Source organism: Lithobates pipiens, unplaced genomic scaffold (assembly GCF_037356315.1).
Source record: "Lithobates pipiens isolate NorthernLeopardFrog02 unplaced genomic scaffold, aLitPip1_a1.2 Scaffold_23, whole genome shotgun sequence".
In the NCBI taxonomy this organism is placed as follows: Eukaryota; Metazoa; Chordata; class Amphibia; order Anura; family Ranidae; genus Lithobates; species Lithobates pipiens.
The window spans coordinates 321,328,642-321,342,361 of NW_027507785.1; positions in this window are offsets into that span (position 1 = coordinate 321,328,642).

Consider the following 13,720-nt stretch of genomic DNA (forward strand, 5'->3'; position numbering starts at 1 on the left):
AAGTTGCGGGAATATTACAAACTTTTTTTTTTTTGCACCAAGTTGTCACTAAATGATATATTGCTCACACATGCTATGGGCATATGTGAAATGACACCCCAAAATACATTCTGCTGCTTCTCCCGAGTACGGGGATACCACATGTGTGGGACTTTTTGGGAGTCTAGTCGCGCACGGCACCCCGAAAACCAATCACCACCTTCAGGATTTCTAAGGGTGCAAATTTTTGATTTAACTCCTCACTACCTATCACAGTTTCGAAGGCCATAAAATGCCAAAATAGCACAAAACCCCCCCAAATGACCCCATTTTGGAAAGTAGACACCCCAAGCTATTTACTGAGAGGCATGTTGAGTCCATGGAATATTTTATATTTTGCCAAAAGTTGCGGGAATATTACAAACTTTTTTTTTTTTTGCACAAAGTTGTCACTAAATGATATATTGCTCACACATGCTATGGGCAGAAGTCAAATTACACCCCAAAATAAATTCTGCTGCTTCTCCCGAGTACGGGGATACCACATGTGGGGGACTTTTTGGGAGCCTAGCCACGTACGGGACCCCGAAAACCAAGCACTGCCTTCCGGATTTGAATATAAAATGCTATAAAAAACAAACTAACCAGAGTCACCCGTAACACTTATACGGTGATCAGTGGTGAAAGGGTTAACTAGGGGCAATCAGGGGGTTCAAATTTTTATTAGGTAGTATATGGGGGTCCCTGGCGCTATATAAAAACCTGACGGGGAACCTAAATAACTAACTGGCTAACCAGCGTCACCAGTGACACTTATACTGTGATCGCTGGTGAAAGGGGGTGAAAGGGTTAACTAGCAGCAATCAGGGGGTTAAAACCATTATTGGGTAGTATATCGGGGTACCTAGCGCTATAAAAACCTGGCGGTGAACCTAAAAAAATAACTAGCTACCTAGCGACACTAGCGACACTGATGCAGCGTTCAGAAAAATTATCGCTTAGTGACACTGGCAAAAGGGGGTGAAAGGGTTAACTAGCGGAAATCAGGGGGTTAAAACCATTATTGGGTAGTATATCGGGGTACCTAGCGCTATAAAAACCTGGCGGTGAACCTAAAAAAATAACTAGCTACCTAGCGACTGTAGCGACACTAATGCAGCGATCAGAAAAACGATCGCTTAGTGACACTGGCAAAAGGGGGTGAAAGGGTTAACTAGCGGCAATCAGGGGGTTAAAACCATTATTGGGTAGTATATCGGGGTACCTAGCGATATAAAAACCTGGCGGTGAACCTAAAAAAATAACTAGCTACCTAGCGACACATGCAGCGATCAGAAAAATGATCGCTTAGTGACACTGGCAAAAGGGGGTGAAAGGGTTAACTAGCGGCAATCAGGGGGTTAAAAACATTATTGGGTAGTATATCGGGGTACCTAGCGCTATAAAAACCTGGCGGTGAACCTAAAAAAATAACTAGCTACCTAGCGACTGTAGCGACACTAATGCAGCGATCAGAAAAACGATCGCTTAGTGACACTGGCAAAAGGGGGTGAAAGGGTTAACTAGCGGCAATCAGGGGGTTAAAAACATTATTGGGTAGTATATCGGGGTACCTAGCGATATAAAAACCTGGCGGTGAACCTAAAAAAATAACTAGCTACCTAGCGACACTAGCGACACATGCAGCGATCAGAAAAATGATCGCTTAGTGACACTGGCAAAAGGGGGTGAAAGGGTTAACTCTAGGGGCAATCAGGGGGTTAAATCTTTATTGGGGGGTGATAGGGGGCTACCCTGGACCTAACACTAACTGTCCTGACAGTTTTTACTGTCACAACTGACACTGAATGCATTGATCAGTAAAGAAATGATCAATGCAATCAGTGACACTGTGACTGGGGGGGGGGGGGGGGCGGGGGGGGATCGGGGGGCGATCGGGGGGGGGATTGGGGGGGGTTTGTGTGCCTGTGTGTACCTACATGTCAGTGTAGTGTTGGTGCACACTTACTTTTACTCTTCTCCTCGTAGTCCGGTCAAAAAGACCGCCCCGAGGAGAATGACATCACTTCCTCCTTCCTGTGTAAACAATACACAGGGGAGGAAGCTTCTCATTGGCCAGGAGCGATCCAGAGGGGGTGGCCGAAAACCAACGGCCATCCCCTCATCACGGAGCGCTCCTGGACCGAATCGGACCGCCGTAAACAGCGGGAGGGGGTCCGATCGGACCCCCCACCCGCTGGAAGGCAATCACGTAGATGTACGTGATTGTGCCTGCCTGTGCCATTGTGCTGACGTACAATGGCAATACGGCGGTCCTCAAGTGGCTAGAGATCATCCGCCTCACATCAGGGTCCCTAGAGAGCCAACCCCTTACATCCGGGTCCACAGAGAGCCTCTCTCTTACATCAGGGTCACCAGAAAGAGGGCAGGTAGTGGGCCAGGACCCTGTGGTTGGGGACTCCTGGACTGACTCGGGGCTATGGGCCCCAGATTCGGGGCTATAGCCCCAAAAGTCTCCCCCCCAGCGATGCCACTGGCTGTCATTGAAAACGGCCCACTGAGCCATCGGCCCACCGGGAAACTCCCTATAGTCCCTATGGCCAGTACATGCCTGATGGGAGCCGACACTCGCGGCATGCCGCCGCGATCTGCGGCTTGTCCAGTGCACCTGCGCACTGTCTATGGCGCATGCGCCGTAGCCAGCGGTGGCTGTCTTCAGGTAAATATCTCCTAAACCGTGTAGGTTTAGGAGATATTTCTTGGACCTACAGGTAAGCCTTAAAGCGGAGGTCCACCCTAAAGTGGACCTTCCGCTCATCGGAACCCTCCCCCCCTCCGGTGCCACAATCGGCACCTTTCAGGGGGGAGGGGGGTGCAGTTACCTGGATAATCCAGGTAACTGCACCCACTTCCGGGATAGCTCTCTGCGGAAAGGGGCGTAACTTACGCCCCTTTCCGCAAGTGCCCGCCCCTTCCCGCAAGTGCCCCGCTGCCTGCTGGGAAACACACAGATCCCAGAGGCAGCGGGGAGCGTCCTTATTGCACAGCGCGACTCGCGCATGCGCAGTAGGGAACCGGGAAATGAAGCCGAAAGGCTCCATTTCCTGATTCCCATACCCAAGATGGCGGCGGCAGGACCCGATAGACGACCTAGAGATCGGCTTCGGGTGCCGACATCGCGGGTGCGCTGGACAGGTAAGTGTCACTATTTTAAAAGTCAGCAGCTGCAGTATTTGTAGCTGCTGGCTTTTAAAAAAAAAAAAAAACGCGGAGTCCCGGTGGACTCCCGCCTTAATCTAGGCTTACCTGTAGGTCAAAGTGGTTTGTAAGGGTTTACAACCACTTTAAGACTGGTTCAAAATGCTTTCACGACAGGAAGAAAATGACTGTGGATGAGCCACGTTCAGGACGCCCATCAACAAGCAGAACCTCAGACATGATGGAGCGAGTGTGGTAAATGCTGGCACGAGATAGGTGACTGACTCTACTTGATGGAATTGGGCACTTAGCAAGGACACGTTGCGTACCAGCATCCGCAAAGATTTGGGTAAGTGGAAGATCTGTTCCTGGTTTGTGCCACACCAGCTGACTGATGAACAGAAAACAAAACAGATGGAAACCATTGAAGGTGTCATTACCATATGTGACCAGGATCCAACCTTTCTGCCGACCATCGTCACAGAGGATGAAACCTGGTGCTACCAGTTCAATCTGGAATCCAAGATGCAATTTATGGAATAGCGTTCACCGTCTTCCCGGTGACCTAAAAGGCCAAAAAGAATGACCTGCAAAAGTCCAAGGTCAAGACAATGATGGCAGCAATCCAGGAATGTGCGACAGCGGTTCTGCAATCAGTTCTTAAAGAGGTCTTTGCTGACAGCTTCCAGAAGCTTAATTAACGTTGCCAAAAGTGTGTTGCGAAGGATGACACACCTCGTATATTGAGAGCCATTTTAAACTTTTAATCAAGGACCATTTTTGGCAGTGGGTGGCAAACAAACCTGGCCCCTTCACTCGCAATACTCCCCCCCCCCCCCCCCCCGGATGGGAAGGCAGAGATCCATGGCCTTGCCTTATCCTTAGCTGTCAATTTTGATGAGCCGGTGTTTAGGGGAGACCACAAAGCCCCCGGGTTGATGCTGTTGCTTGGCTCCTGGTGGCCTCCTTTCACTGCTCCTGCGGTAGAGGTGCGGAGAGGAGGACGAAGGCGAGGTGGTGGTGTTGTTGCCGCCCCTCCACCTGCTGCTCCTTGCTACACATGGCCCCGCAGCTTTCGGAGGGAAGAGCCGGGGCCGTTGCTTCTACTCTTGGCCGAACAGGAAGTGGGTCCCGAGAGCCGACTGGCCGGGAGGCCGAAGACTCCCTGGCCAATTGGGTCTCAGGACCCGCTTTCTGATTGGCCAGGAGGAGCAGCAGGAGGACATTAGTGATATGTATATGATTAGTATTAAAGCGGGGCTCCACCCTAAAGTGGAACTTCCGCTCATCGGAACCCTCCCCCCCTCCGGCGCCACAATTGGGGGGAGGGGGGTGTAGATACCTGTACAGTACAGGTATTTGCACTTACTTCCGGCATAGATATCCGCAGAATCTGCGGATATTTACGCCACTTCCTGCGGGTCCCCCGCTGTCCGCTGGCAAACACACGGATCCCAGGGACAGCGGGGACCATCCTTATTGCGCAGAGCGATTCGCACATGCGCAGTAGGGAACCTGGAAGTGGAAGTGAATTCCTATACCCAAGATGGCGGCGGCAGCACCCGAGAGACGATCGAGAGATCGGCTTCGGGTGCCGACATCGCGGGCGCGCTGGGCGGGTAGGTGTCCTTATTTTAAAAGTCAGCAGCTGCAGTATTTGTAGCCTCTGACTTTAAAAAAAAAAAAAAACGTCCGAACTCCCGCTTTAATTTGCTAATGTCACACTAGTGGGTGGACTCGGGGTGCAGAGCCCACCCTTTTTGAAGCCAATAAGAGCCTCGGGCTCTAATCATGTGCTTAAAAAAAAAACATTGACATCTATACGTCCAATGCCCTGCATGGAGATTAGGGGCTGGGCGCATCCGATTGGGGGGGGGGCGGCACCCTTGCACCTCTTATGAGTGGCCGCCACTGATTCTTGTCCAATAAAGCTGATTCTGATGTGCGCCTTTCTTCATTCAGTGGATTGATGGGATTAGTAGTTTACAAAAGAAAATTAAGATTCATGTTTTTTTTTTTTTTTTTTGCTGTTTTTCCAGCAAATGTTCGGAGATGAGGATGCTCATCTTGTTCTGTTCACATGCCGTCCCTTTGGAGTTCCCCGCCCACCGTCTGCTCTGCACGCCACGCCGCGCGTTGTCATCCCCGAGACGTCCAAATAGGCTTTTAAAAGTAGTCAATAATCAGCCGGTCTCCCCATCTTCACATGTCATAAAAAGAAGAGCACTGAGCGCGGCCACTAACATGAACATCAATATGGACGGCGGGGAGAGTGACAGGTGAGTTTAGGAGCTTCACTGCTGATCAGTGCGCCATCCGTCCTCTGTATCGACATTCATTATAGTATATATATATATATGACCGTGATGTATGGAGCACACAACCTGCTGCACCCGGACTTACAAGAACAGCGTGTTCTGAGCCAGCGCACAACTGTCCAGACACTGGAGGCTGTAAAGTAGACTTGTCATTACAGCTGAAGAATAATCTGCTTATATTTTGCCGTTCCTGGTCCCCCCCCCCCATCAACAAGCTAATAAAACATTTCCATTTCCATGCTTTATTTTAGGCTTGGTGTTGCCATCACTGGGTCTCTGTTCTTTTCAATGCAATGCAGGCAGATCATGGCTGATGGGAGGGGGCAGGGGGCTGTACAGAGCTTCCTGAAAACATCCCAGCACCCGGCCTCAGTTCTCCTCTTAACCAATTCAATACCGGGGGGCACTTAAAGAGGGATTCCACCAAAAAAAAAAATATTAAAAGCCAGCAGCTATAAATACTACAGCTGCTGACTTTTAATAAATGGACACTCACCTGTCCCGGGGTCCAGCGATGCCGGCAGCCGAGGCCGATCGATCGCTCGGCTCTCGGCTGCTGCCGCCACCATTCTAGGTGAGGGAATCAGGAAGTGAAGCGAATCGGCTTCACTTCCCGGTTCCCTACTGCGCATGCGCGAGTTGCGCCGCGCAATAGGAAATCTCTGCACTGTCACTGAGACCCGTGTGTTTTAGGGTTGCCACCTGTCCAGGATTCACCCGGACAGTTCGGGTTTGGAATCCTGTGTCCGGGTTTCAGTCTGCCTGAAAACCGGACACATTATTTAGACTGGGCTGTGGCTCCCCAAATAGCTTAGATAGTAACACAAAAATCTGTTGCCATTCGGGATCTGCGACCCGCTCTCTGAGGGTAGGTTTGGCATCACTGGGGGGCATGATGTTAGTAAGAGCAGTTTGGCCACACCCACTGTTTGCCGCAGCGCAGTGCATTACCACTCTCCTTGGGGCACCAAAAGGTGTCCCAGGTCTTTTATAATCCTATAGTGTATACTACGAAAAAAATGTGCCCTGTGCCGCTAAAGTGTTCGGGTTTGGCTTGAAGAAAAGGTGGCAACCCTAGTGTGTTTCCCAGCAGACAGCGCGGCAGGGCAGGAAATGGCGTAGACTCCCACGGGAGTCTATGCCCGGAAGTGGGTGTAAATACCTGTCTTTGACAGGTATCTCCACCCCCCTCCCCCCTGAAAGGTGTCAATTGTGACACCGGAGGGGGGGAGGGATCCGATCAGCGGAGGTTCCACTTTAGGGTGGAATCCCGCTTTAAACACCTTCCTGCCCAGACCAATTTTGAGCTTTCAGCGCTGTCGCACTTTGAATTAATTCATTTTTTTTCCCCACAAATAGAGCTTTCTTTTGGTGGTATTTGATCACCTCTACGGTTTTTATTTTTTGCTAAACAAATAAAAAAAGACCGAATTTTTTTAAAAAATATATGTTTTTTTTTTGTTTCAGTTTCAAAACTTTGTAAATAAGTACGTTTTCTCCTTCACTGATGGGCACTGATGGGGCTGCACTGACGGGCGCTGATAAGGCGGCACTGATGGGCACCGATGAGGTGGCACCAATGAAGTGGCACTGATGAGGTGGCATTGATGGGCACTGATATGTGGCACTGATAGGCGGCACTCATGGGCACTGATAGGTGGCACTGATGGGCGACACGGATGGGCACTGATAGGCGGCACAAACTGGCACTGATAGCTGGCACGGATTGGCATGGATAGGCGGTATGGGTGGCCATGGATAGGCGGCACAGATGGGCATGGATAGGTGGCACGGATGAGCATGGATGGGCACTGATAGGCAGCATGGATGGGCACTGATAGGCGGCATGGATGGGCACTGATAGTTTGCACGGATAGGCACTGATAAGTGGCACAGATGGGCACTGATAGGCGGCATTGTATTGTATTATATTGTACTGATGGATGCCAAACAATAATGCATGCCAATCAGTGATGCCCATTGTGGGCACTGACTGGCATCCCTGGTGGTGTAGGGTGGCATACCTGGTGCTGGGCATCCCTGGTGGTCTGGTGGCATCCCTGGTGGTCCAGTGTGGGCATCCTCGGGGGAGCTGCACTGATAATCGATCAGCACAGACCCCCCTGTCAGAGGAGCAGCCGATCGGCTCTCCTCTACTCGCGTCTGACAGATGCGAGTGAGGAAAAGCCGATCAACGGCTCTTCCTATTTACACTGTGATCAGCCGTGATTGGACACAGCTGATCACGTGGTAAAGAGTCTCCGTTGGAGACTCTTTACCGACATCGTAGTTGCGGGGTGTCAGACTGACACCCCGCAACAACGATCGCTGCGATGCGAGCCCCCGGGCGCGCTCAGCGGCTCAAAATCCTGAGGACGCCATATGATGCCCGGTCAGGGTTTTGAAACCACTTTGCCACTTTTATTCTGCTATAGGGCGGGTGGCAAGTGGTTAAAGTGATGTTCCACACACAAAAAAATTGCTTAAAATGCCAAAAAAAAAATATTTTTTTTTAAACTCACCTCTAAATGCCTGTTGCTAGGGGGTCACTTGTAGTCTGCCTCCTTCGGTGCCTGGGCTCCTGACATCACTTCCCCTCAGCGCAGGAAGGGCTCAGCTCCGCCCCCTCCCTCCTGTCAGTCATCTGGGACACGTGACAGGTCCCAGATGACTGCGCGGCCAATCACGGCACGCGGTGCTGCTCGCGCATGCGCAGTGGGTGCCCGGCTGTGAAGCCACAGCCGGGTGCCCACAGTTGCACTGCTGAGAGGAAGGGGGGACGAGTGGGGCTTCGTTCCCCCCGCATCGCTGGACCCTGGCACAGGTAAGTGTCCAATTATTAAAAGTCAGCAGCTGCAGTATTTGTAGCTGCTGACTTTTATTTTTATTTTTTTTAAGGGAAACTCCTCTTTAAGAGCCCTCAGCCCCCATGAAAGCAGCGGGCTGACTCCTGGGAGGAGTTATGCAAATATCAAAAATGTCTTGCTAAATGAGATTTCAGTGATTGGATTTGGCTCTGCTCCAGGCAGATCTATAAAACACACATTGGTACAACTCTATATTTATTATATTTGTCATTTAATGGATTTTCTACATACAAGCAGTGTAAGTGTCCCCAAATGTGCAGGGCTGGAGTGTTAGAGGAAGAAGCAGCACAGGGAGTCAATCAGTTCATGCGGTCACAAGGAGCATGCTGATTGGAGGAGAGAGCAGAGTGGCGGAGAGAGGAGCTCATCGTCATGCAGGTTTTCTTTTCACGGCCCAGTTGCAGGTTGGGGGCTGGTCCGGGATGGCCTCGGCCCAGAGGAAGTGGGTCCTGTCAGATTCAGGCCTTCTAACTGCTGGACAAGAGTTTGATGTATTTTCTACATACAAGCAGTGTAAGTACCTGAATGTGACCTGGTATCAGCCTCTCGCAGTCCCTGTACAGCAGGGCTGGAGTGTAAGAGGAAAAAGCAGCACACAGAGTCAACCAGTTCATATGGTCACAAGGAACACGTTGATATGAGGAGAGAGCAGAGTGGTAGAGAGATGAGCTTATTGCTATGCTGTTTCTTTTCACTGTTTAGTTGCTGGTTGGGGGTAGGTCTGGGATGACCCGGGCTCAGGGGAAGTGGATTCCATCAGATTGAGGCCATCTAAGTGCTGGACAAGAGTTTCATTGTCAATGATTATGTATACAAGGCCCAATTTGCCCCCCCCCCCATTCTTTCAACTAAAACAGTTATCAGCATTTCCTTTCCTGAGTGCTGTCAGGGTGTGAGGAAAGAAAAGCTGATAACCGGCAATCCTGTGACAGGGGACATTTACACTAATAATCAGGGCACTGATCATCAGTGCAGCCCGATCTGTGCCAACCAGTGTCCATCAGTGTAGCATATCAATGCCCATCAATGCCCATCAATGCAGCATATCAGTTCCCATCAGTGCAGCTTATCAGTGCAGCCTCATCAGTGCCCTTCAGTGCCACCTCATCAGTGGTCATCAGTGCCACCTCATCAGTGCAGCCTCATTATTGCCCATCAGTCCCCATCAATGCAGCCTCATCAGTGCTCATCAATGCAACCTATCAGTGCCTGTCAATGCAGCCTCATCAGTGCCCAACAATGCAGTCTATCATTGCTCAACAGTGCAACCTCATCAGTGCCCATCAATGCAACCTATCAGTGCCCATCAGTGCAGCCTTATCAGTGCCCTTCAGTGCCACCTCATCAGCGGTCATCAGTGCCACCTCATCAGTGCAGCCTCATTATTGCCCATCAGTCCCCATCAATGCAGCCTCATCAGTGCTCATCAATGCAACCTATCAGTGCCTGTCAATGCAGCCTCATCAGTGCCCAACAATGCAGTCTATCAGTGCTCAACAGTGCAACCTCATCAGTGCCCATCAATGCAACCTATCAGTGCCCATCAATGCAGCCTTATCAGTGCCCATCAGTGAAGGAGAAAAATTACTTATTAGCAAATTTTATAACAGAAACGAATAAAAAGTTATTCTTTTCCAAAAGGTTTATTATTTATTTATTTATTTGTTTAGCAAAAAATAAAAAGCCCAGTGGTGATTAAATCCCACCAAAAGAAAGCTCTATCTGTCTCAATTTTTTTTTTATAAAAATGTCATATGGGTACAGCGTTGCATGACTGCGCAATTGTCATTCAAAGTGTGACAGCACTGAAAATTGCCCTGAGCAGGAAGGGTGTCAAAGTGCCCTGGTATTGAAGTGGTTAATATAGGAAAGATCGATTCTGACAGATGACTTTCCCGGTCCAAAAAGACTTTTCTCTGTATTTCCACTGACATTTTGTTCCTGATAATTCCCCCCCCCCCCCCCCACCACCAGGGGCATTACTAGGTCTACAAAAGATCTGGGGCTAGAGCCCACAAGCAGCGTAGTAAAGAAAGTCATATGCTTGGGCGGGCATACACATGTATATACAGTAATATATGTGTGTGCGTGTATATATCCCCAGAGAGCCCCCCACTTACATCGGAGTCCCCAGAGAGCCCCCCTTACATCAGAGTCCCCAGAGAGCCCCCTTACATCAGGGTCCCCAGAGAGCCTCCCATACATCAGGGTCCCCGGAGAGCCCCCTTACATCAGAGTCCCCAGAGAACCCCCTTACATAAGAGTCCCCAGAGAACCCCCTTTACATGAGGGTCCCCAGAGAACCCCCCTTACATCAGAGTCTCCAGAGAACCCCCTTTACATCAGAGTCCCCAGAGAGCCCCCTTTACATCAGGGTCCCCAGAGAGCCCCCCTTACATCAGAGTCACCAGAGAGCGCCCCTCTTACATCAGGGTCCCCAGAGAGCCTCCCCCTTGCACCAGGGTCCCCAGAGAGCCCCCCCACTTACATCAGGGTTCTCAGAGAGCACCCCTTAAATTAGGGTCCCCAGAGAGCCTCCCCCTTGCATCAGGGTCCCCAGAGAGTCCCCCACTTACAGCAGGGTTCTCAGAGAGCCCCCCTTAAATTAGGGTCTCCAGAAAGCCTCCCCCTTGCATCAGGGTCCCCAGAGAGCCCCCCCACTTACATCAGGGTTCTCAGAGAGCCCCCCTTAAATTAGGGTCCCCAGAGAGCCTCCACCTTGCATCAGGGTCCCCAGAGAGTCCCCCACTTACAGCAGGGTTCTCAGAGAGCCCCCTTAAATTAGGGTCCCCAGAGAGCCTCCCCCTTGCATCAGGGTCCCCAGAGAGCCCCCCCACTTACATCAGGGTTCTCAGAGAGCCCCCCTTAAATTAGGGTCCCCAGAGAGCCTCCCCCTTGCATCAGGGTCCCCAGAGAGTCCCCCACTTACAGCAGGGTTCTCAGAGAGCCACCCTTAAATTAGGGTCCCCAGAGAGCCCCCCCGCTTACATCAGGGTCCTCAGAGAGCCTCCCCCTTGCATCAGGGTCCCCAGAGAGCCCCCCACTTACATCAGGGTCCCCAGAGAGCTTCCTCTCCCCTTGGGGACCCCTGTAGAGACTCAGGGCTATGGGACCCAGATTCGGGGCTATAGCCCCAAAAGCCACCCCCTAGCAACGCCACTGCCCATCACTATCCTCCTGTAATCAATTATTTTTCACCCATTTCTTTTCCTCTTGTCTCTTAGCCTTTGCGAATTTCCCCTTCTGAACCACCATGAACTCTATACAAATGTAGCGGTGAAATATTACAGGGAGTAACAAAACAGGATCATTATTTTCCACCCAGACCTATACGTCTTAGGATTTTCCCCCCAGAGCTTACAATAATAGGTGATTCCTTCTATTTCAGATGTAACCCCCCCTCCCCCCCAATGTGACGTTCTCTCCATAGCAACCCCGGGACGTATCGCGCAATAATTGGGCATCAGAGGCTTTCGGTTTGGAGACGGCTCCAGATGCTCATTGATTATTCCATATTGCTGTAGAAGGGGAAGGCCGGGGCACGTTATTAATGGTTACCCTGCCCTTTTCTTCAGCTGTAACCTCAGCTATTCCACCCCCCCCCCCTCAGGAGCCAATCAATGATGTCCACCCCTCCCCCTCTCGCTGTCAGCTCACCTGCGTCATTATCGTTTTATCAGGTTCCCCTGTAATGCGGATATTGTTTAATAAATAAGTTATTGGCGAGAAGTCAGGTGATAGATCACATTTTCCAGCTGGAGGTGAACGCGGCGGCGGTAGTAATAAACGCAGTTTAAGGGTCTTCAAGGAGTATTTTTCACAGAATATGAGAATGCCCGGGGGGGGGGGGGGGGGGTCATTTACTGTCTTTATTGGCAGAGCGGTCAGAGGAAAGTGAATCAGACACAATCTGAAACAATGTAACAAATTCTTTTCCCTTTCATGGGGAATCTTGGAACTCTTTTCACATACAGTGCCTTGAAAAAGTATTCATACCCCATGAAACGTTCCACATTTTGTCATGTTACAACCAAAAACCTAAATGGATTTTATTGGGATTTTATGTGATAGACCAACACAAAGGGGCACATACAGTAAAACCTTGGATTGTGAGCATAATTTGTTCCAGAACCATGCTTGTAATCCAAAGCACTTGTGTATCAAAGCGAATTTCCCCATAAGAAATAATGGAAACTCAAATGATTCGTTCCACAACCTTTTATTCATAAATCCTTCAGTTTATAGTCCATATAAAAAGATTCTAGCAATGTGACCAGATTGTGTAACCATAAAATGTCCATCCACACATGGAAGCCTCCTCAAGGGGATTAGAAGGAAAATCCAGCAGGAGCTCCAGAGTATAAAAGAGAAGAGAGGCGCCCCTATAATGCCCCGTACACGCAATCAAACTATCCGGCGGACAATCTGCCGGATTCTCCAGCGGGAGGTCTGCCGGACTTTCTGAACGAGCGCACTTGCACACAAACGACCACGCACAAACGGACTTTCCAAATGAACGGACTTACCCACACACTTACTAAAATCCATTCATTTTGAACATGACTTCAGGTACGATGGGACTAGACAAAGGAAGTCAATGTCGAGAGATTCACACCTTGCGAGCCCCGTCGCCTGGTATGGGTTTTAAGGGTAACCCCCTACACGGAAAAAACGGCATGGGGGTCTCCCCAAAATCCATACCAGACCCTTATCTGAGCACGCAGCCCAGCCGGTCGGTAAAGGGGGTGGGGACGAGCGAGCGCCCCCCCCCCCACCTCTCCTGAGCCGTATGCCCTCATCATGGGGGGGTGGGTGCTTTGGGGAAGGGGGGCACCTTGCGGCCCCCCCACCCTAAAGCACCTTGTCCCCATGTTGATGAGGACAAGGGCCTCTTCCCAACAACCCTGGCCATTGGTTGTCGGGGTCTGCGGGCGGAGGGCTTGTCAGAATCCAGGAGCCCCCTTTAATAAAAAAGAGGGAGAAAATGTCAATAAGAAACACACAATACACAGGTTTTTAAAGTGGTTTATTAGGCAGCTCCGGGGGTCTTCTTCCGACTTCGGGGGTCTTCTTCCGACCTCTCTGTGCTTTCCGGTTCTTCTCGCCGGGGCCCCATCGCTATCTTCTGCTCTTTTGCTAGAAGAGGAGCCCAGCTTTCTCCTTCGCGGTCAGCCTTCAGCCCCCTTTACTCTGATACCCATAACTAAAATCTAGTGGAACCAATTGCCTTCAGAAGTCACCTAATTACAGCAGTCCACCTGTGTGTAATTTAACCACATGCTGACCAGCTGCCGTAGTTGTACTGCGGCAGAATGGCGTGACTGGGCGAAACAACGTTATGTAACGTTGCTTCGCCCT